The sequence below is a fragment of the Solanum tuberosum genome, unplaced genomic scaffold (genome assembly GCF_000226075.1).
Source record: "Solanum tuberosum cultivar DM 1-3 516 R44 unplaced genomic scaffold, SolTub_3.0 scf00252, whole genome shotgun sequence".
Lineage (NCBI taxonomy): Eukaryota > Viridiplantae > Streptophyta > Magnoliopsida > Solanales > Solanaceae > Solanum > Solanum tuberosum.
In genome coordinates, this window is record NW_006239175.1 from 804,396 (window position 1) to 811,637 (window position 7,242).

Sequence of the window (7,242 nt, forward strand, 5' to 3'; positions counted from 1 at the left end):
TAAAGTTTGAAATATTACAATTTAAATACAAATTATGTTTATAAAATATGTACTACATAAAATAAAAATTCCCTAAAATTTCTAGGAAATCACTATATAGGCCGTAGCCTATGGAATATTGTCATAGTTTTTGTGTTTTATTATGATTATTGGAAAACAATCAGGTTAATATTTCTATTTAGCTATTTATGCTTTTAATTGAAATCAAACTTAAAATATTATAAAGATAATTTTATTTGTGGATTTGATTAACAAGTAGTAACACTAACACCATGTAATCTTGTCTTGTTGATATTTATGACAATATTTTTAAATTATAATTTAATTTAAAAAATCATAAAAAATATACTTTTAAAAAAAGAGGGCTGGCCCGACAAAGCCCGTAGCCCATGTACTTGTGGGCAGGGCAAACTATTTTCTGGCCCACACAAAAAATGGGCTAGCCTGGCCTGGCCCAACAAATTTCAAAACCTGTATGGGTTAGCCCGGATGGGATGGGACAGCCCATATTGACAACTCTACTCACAGTTAAAGTGTTTAACCACACATGAGCAAAGATCTATGGAGAACTATCAGATCCCATGTGCTCTCATTCAAGACGTACACTCTTTGAACCGCCCCCTTACTTCAATGGTCAACACTACTCTAATTGGAAAGATAGATTTAGAAGTTTTGTTACCTCAAACAATCTCCAGTCATGGATAGTCATCAATAAAGGACCAGAGCCAATTCCTAGACTCACTAGAAAGAATTCTACAAGCAAGACCTTTGATCCAAAATCTTTTGATGTTACAAAGAAACAACAAGAGGTAATTAAAACTAATGCTAGGGCAATAAGTTAGTTGTATTGTGAAGTTAGCGGAGCTGAATATGACAATATTTCAACTTATGAAACTGTAAAAGAAATGTGGGACAAACTCGAAGTTACTTGTGAAGGAACCAACAAAGTCTAGGAAGCTCGAATTAGTTCATTGGTGAATGAATATGAGTTATTCAAAATGGTTGAAGATGAAAACGTTGAGAAGATGTTCTCAAGGTTTAGTAAAATCATTTGTGAACCCAAGTCCTTGGGTATGATATACTCAAACGGACTACAAGTTAGGAAACTCATTAGCAGTCTCCCAAAAGCTTGGGAACCTAAAGCAATCATTTTAGAAGATGGTGATATGGAAAATATGACTTATGACGAACTCAGAGGAAATCTTATGGCCTATGAACATACTTGATGTGAAGCCAAAAATATATATTTTTAATCATTATTTGCCTCAAATTTATTATTTGTATTTATCCTTTTTGAGCATGAATTTTATTGATTGTGCTAAATAGTGTATTTTATTTGTAGGAGTAAATTGATGTAAACTTGAAGAAGTTTGAAGCTAAAATAAATTAAATATGGAAGATTATATAAGGAAATCAAGCAGACAACTTAATTGATTAAATTGAATATTATATTCATATTTATACGCAAATTGCGCAGACAGAAAAAGAAAAGCCAATTGATATTGGCCTTACTGCCACATGGCAGCATGTAAGGCATCTCCAACTATTGAAGGGGTCGGAAGTCAAAGCGCTAAGACGGTTACTGTTCTCGCGTACAACTTAGATATTCAATTTCTTTTTGGTTTTGGTTTCTTAATTTGTTTTGGATTCAGTTATTTTATTTAGGATTTTCTACCTCTATAAATAGCCTATGTGAATAATTATTAAAAAAAATAAAATACTTTAGGGGATACTTTGTAAGGAAAAATTGCCAATACTTTTTAAAAAGTTGTCAATACTTCTTAGAGATTAATGGCTAAATGCCTTTGTTCTGGGGCTGTAGCTACGGATAATTATTGAGTATCAATGGTTTTGAATTAATTCATGGTTATCATTTTAAGTTAGTTTTGTGTTCTTATTTTAGTATTTCTTGACCGGCCATCATAGAGATCTCCTATTTACTCTTAAACTTGGGAGACGCTAAGGTAGATATACCAAAGAATACATAAAGCTTGATCTTCCATTAAATTGAGTTGATTTGTGTTTAGGAGTGACGCCCGGACGAACACCTAGCTTTGTTATGAAACTGAAAAAAATATAAATGCTCGCCAATTAGGACTGCCTATGTCCGCTCAACGATGTAATTAGATAACTAATTGGAGTAGGCGATTGGAGGTCGGGAGACCATGATCATAAAATCAATCCTGTAAATCAGTAACTTGATAACCTTAGTTAGTTCATTACTTGAGATGCGATACATGAAATCCGATATATGCTGCAGCCTTGGAATTATCCCAATCATTGTAAGTAATTTTATTATTTAATTCCTGCATTCTGTTCTTTAAATAAATAATTAGACTAGTATAATTTAGTAAAATAGTTAATTGACAAGTCCTTTGGGTTCAATCATTCGGTTCTTTAAGAGTCACTATATTACTTGAGCGACCGTATACACTTGCGTGTGCAATTGGGAACAACAATAATCACATTAATAGATATGACAAAGATCATAAAATAAAAATTGTCACATTCACTGTTGGAACTATTGAAGTTGAAGAAGTGATAGATGAAATTTAAAGTGAGGGAATGACCCTCATCAATCGAGGAGTCAGATAAAGGCTGAGACAAATGAGACAAAGGCCTCAACAAAGTTTCAAGAACAATAAATACCAAACGAATGATGATCGATGCTACTACTGTGGAAAATCAGGCCACATTAAACAAAATTGTCTAGAACGAAAATGAAGAAATAACCAAAGAAATGAAGATCCAAAGAGTCTTGGAGCCCAGAGTTAATGAGAAACATCCGAAGATTATCATGATGAAACCGCCAACATGCGTTTCATGGCACTAGGGGAATCAAGTGAGGTAAGACCTTTTAACTATTCAAATTGCAATAACTTATAGAATTCTCTGGTTATGGTTAATGACGAATTGCAGAAAGATATTGATGAATATAACAAACTTTCTCAAGAAAAGAAGGACTGAATTTTTTTTCTAGAAGCAAGCCAGACTAAAGTTGACTTGCTGGAAGAAGAACTGGAGGAAGTAAAAATGTAGTTGAATAGTATTAGAAAGTCTCCTAGTCACAGTTCTGTTAGCTCAAATAGATCTATCTTAAATGTCTCCCATAAATCATTTTTTCATTCTACGGAAAACTCTATTAAAATCACTTGTTTCACTTGTAGTGACGTTGGCCACAAATCTTTTCACTGTAGGAAATATGAAAAATGGATTTGGAGACCAAAAGCCGTTAATTCTAACCCTCAAGGACCCAAAAATACTTGGGTACCTAAAATAAATTAATGTGTTTGTCTTGCAGGAGCAAATCAAGAAAACCTACAAAAAGAGAATGTGCGTAATAGACAGTGAATGCTCCAGACATATGTGTGGAAAGAAAGAAAACTTCAAAACTCTTTAAAAATTTGATGGAGTATTTTTATGGTTTAGAGACAATGCAAAAGGAGAAGTAGTAGGAATCGGATCAATCACTCTCAGCTTATAATACGATCTATCATAAGTATATCTTGTAGATGGATTCAAGCACAATTTGCTCAACATCAGTCAACTATGTGATGTCAGATAAAATGTCTCATTCAACATGTTACTCCCCGAGCTACCCCCGAGACGCGGACACCGGACCTAGGACCACAAGTGATCCCAAGCTAACCCTGCTTGCATAATCTGAGCATACTTTAATTAACATGAATAAAAATAACTTATTCGGAAACTAAAATCATAAATAAAGAAAAGATGGGGAATACCCATATACTATAATTGAGAGAGTTTAATACAAAAGATATTAACTCATACTAGGCTGAAACTAACTATGTCTGAAAGTAAGCCTCTAAACTGACTAGAAATGTTGGGACATGCCCCAACTAGATCTAGCAAAACTGAAACTAAAAACTTAAAGCAATAAGGATATCATGTCTCTGGTCCTCGGAGGATGAGGACTCACAACTACTACTCTGCTGAGCTAAAAATTTGAAAACGATCTAAGTGCAATCTGGATGCTGAGAGTCTGAACCTACATCACAAGAAGATGCAGCGCAAAATATGCGTCAGTACTGAAAGGTACCGAGCATGAGGATGGAGTATCGCTGAAATACATATATAACTGAACCAAGTAAAAAGCAATGACATATATATGGATATGATAGAATGCCGAAAAATACTAAACATGACTGATCTGTATGCAATGACCAACTATGACATGCTAAAACTGAATACTAAACATGGTTAATGCAAATGGAGTCTGACTGATTTGTGGTAGCTACTAATCACCGATAATAAAACTACACGAGTTGAATGTGGAGTCCGATGTATACGCCCCATCGAGAGGACCCAATATACCCTGCCAGAGGTATAAAGGAATGCTGGCGTGATCACTAATCTGTTGCCCATTGAAGGGACTTACAACCTACTTGGCTAGTAGTTCTGGGACTATTTGGGTACGCTAAACCCCAGTCGAACTCGGTATTATGCTAGTCCCAATGAATTTAGTAGTAAACTGATTATGACTGATTTTCTGTAATTGTTCTGGATAGCTCAAAACTAGACATGCAAACTGAACGCAACAATTTAAGCTGACATTGATGCATAATACTGAGGCATGTATAACAGATTTCTGATAAAGTCTGACCTAACACATGTAATTCAAGAACTAAAGAAATATATAGCTAGGGTTCTGACATTCATACGATAATTTGAAAAAGACGGGACATGTTGATTTGGAACATTAAAACATAGCTAAAACGTAACATGCTGTTTGGACGTTATAACATATAGTTAAAAATGTGATTTCTAAATCGGAACGTTTTTAAAACAGTCTCTTCATGAAAATTGGCTGTAACTTTAGAAACTACCAGGGTTCATTCATAATCATTGAAAAACGATCAATATTTGGATCATTCTAACATTTAGAACCCAAAATCAAGAAACGTTCAAGAACCCTAATTTCGTTCATAGCATGAAATCAAGAATCGTCTGAATTCTAGGGATCTAACAGGCAAAAGGGACCCATTAATGAAATCCAACATACCTGGTGACGAAATCTCAACGAAAAACTATCAACTAAGGCTGTACTTGACTTTTCCGACGATTTTCTAGCGTTTTCCACCGGTGGCTAGGGTTTTGCTAGGGTTTCGGCCTCCCCTCTCTCTACTCTCTTCTTTTCTTTTGTTTTAGTTAATTAAATGACTTAGGTAAGTTCTAGTTAGGTTTCTAGGATCTTAAATGACTAACTAAAACCCTTTTAATTTAGGAATTAAAAGAAGAGTGGGAAAAGACAAAAACACCATTGACTTAAAAGCTGTCCAAATCCTGATGCGGATTGGGCACCTGCCAAATCTGAAAAGTCTGCAAATTTTTCCTTCACGAATCTGGGGTGTTACATTATATTCCCCTTGGAAACATTCATCCTCGAATGAAGACTAAACTAGCTGAAAATGGAGGGAGAGGGCTGCAGTCCCTACCACTAAACACTGAGACTGAGTTTCTAACTGAACTGAGTTCCAAGCACATGCAAATACGCTGAAAATGTAAGTACAATTGAAGGAATATGATTCTAAGACTGAGCTGATGCCTGAACGACTGAAAAACTGAAGAGGAACTATTACCTCAAGTTGGAGTAGGATCGGAAGGAAAGAGGTGAGGATACTTGGACTTCATGGCTGCTTCTGCTTCCCAAGTAGCTCCCTCTACAGACTGAATCCTCCACAAAACCTTGACTTAAGCGACTTCCTTGTTTCTCAATTTTCTAACCTGACGAACAAGAATCTCTACTGGTACATCATCATAAGAAAGGCTATATTTCACCGCCACGCTCTCTAATGGAACCACAGATACTGGATCCCCCCACACTTCTTCAGAAGTGAGATGTGAAAGACTGGATGCACTGCTGCTAAATCTGCTGGCAACTCTAACTCGTAAGTCACTTTCCCAATCCTTTTCAAGATCTTGTAAGGGCCTACATATCTAGGATTGAGCTTCCCTTTCTTGCCAAATCTCATCACCCTTTCATAGGTGACACTTTCAGAAAACCCAATCATCAACTTGGAACTCTAATTCCCTTATTCTCACATCTGCATAAGACTTCTGGCGACTCTGGGATGTCTTAAGTCTATCTTTGATGAGTTGCACTTTCTCCATAGCATAGAGGACTGAATTTGTCCCTATCAATGCTGCTTCACCTACTTCAAACCAGCCAACAGGAGATCTACATCTACGCCCATACAATGCCTCATATGGGGCAATCTGACCTGAGGACCTCTATCTGAGATGATAGACAAAGGAACCCCATGCAACCTCACATCTCATTAATGTAAAGCTTGGCGTAATCCTCCGCCGAATCTGTAGTCTTGACTGCCAAAAAGCGAGAAGACTTAGTAACTCTATCAACAATCACCCAAATGGAATCATGCTGTCTGCGAGTATGAGGTAACCCTGTGATGAAATCCATGTTGATCACTTCCCAAATCCAAGTACGAATATCAATCTTTTAGTCATACCTCCCGGTCTCTGATGTTCTACCTTGACTTGCTGGCAATTGGGGCACTTAGACACAAAATCTGCTATATCTCTTTTCATACCATTCCACCAGTAGACTTCCTACAGATCGCGGCACATCTTAGTGGCACCTGGATGAATAGAATATCTGGAATTATGGGCTTCTGCAAGGATATGCTATCTCAACTCACCCACATCAGGAACACATAATCGACCCTGATAGCGAAGCACACCATCTCCCCCTTAGGAGAATATCTCCATTGTCTGCTTCTAGACCCCACCCTTTAGCTCTAGCAATATTGGATCACTGTCTTGCTTTTCCTTAACTTCTACTACCAAAGAAGATTCTTCCCCATTCTAAACTGTTACACCACCATCTGATATGCTCATAAGACGAACTGCTAAGCGAGCAAGTCTGTGAACATCCTTTGCTAATTCTTTCTTCTCTTCTTCAACATGTGCTACACTACCCATAGATAGTCTGCTAAGAGCATCTGCTACTACATTTGCCTTACCAGGATGGTAATGCACACTCATATCATAATCCTTGAGGAACTCTAGCCATCTTCTCTGGCGAAGATTCAACTCTTTCTGGGTGAACACATACTGAAGGCTCTTATGGTCTGTGAACACATCTACATGAATACCATATAAATAATGTCTCCAAATCTTAAGTGTAAACACCACTGCTTCTAGCTCAAGGTCATGAGTTGGCTAATTCTTCTCATGCACCTTAAGCTATCTAGAAGCATA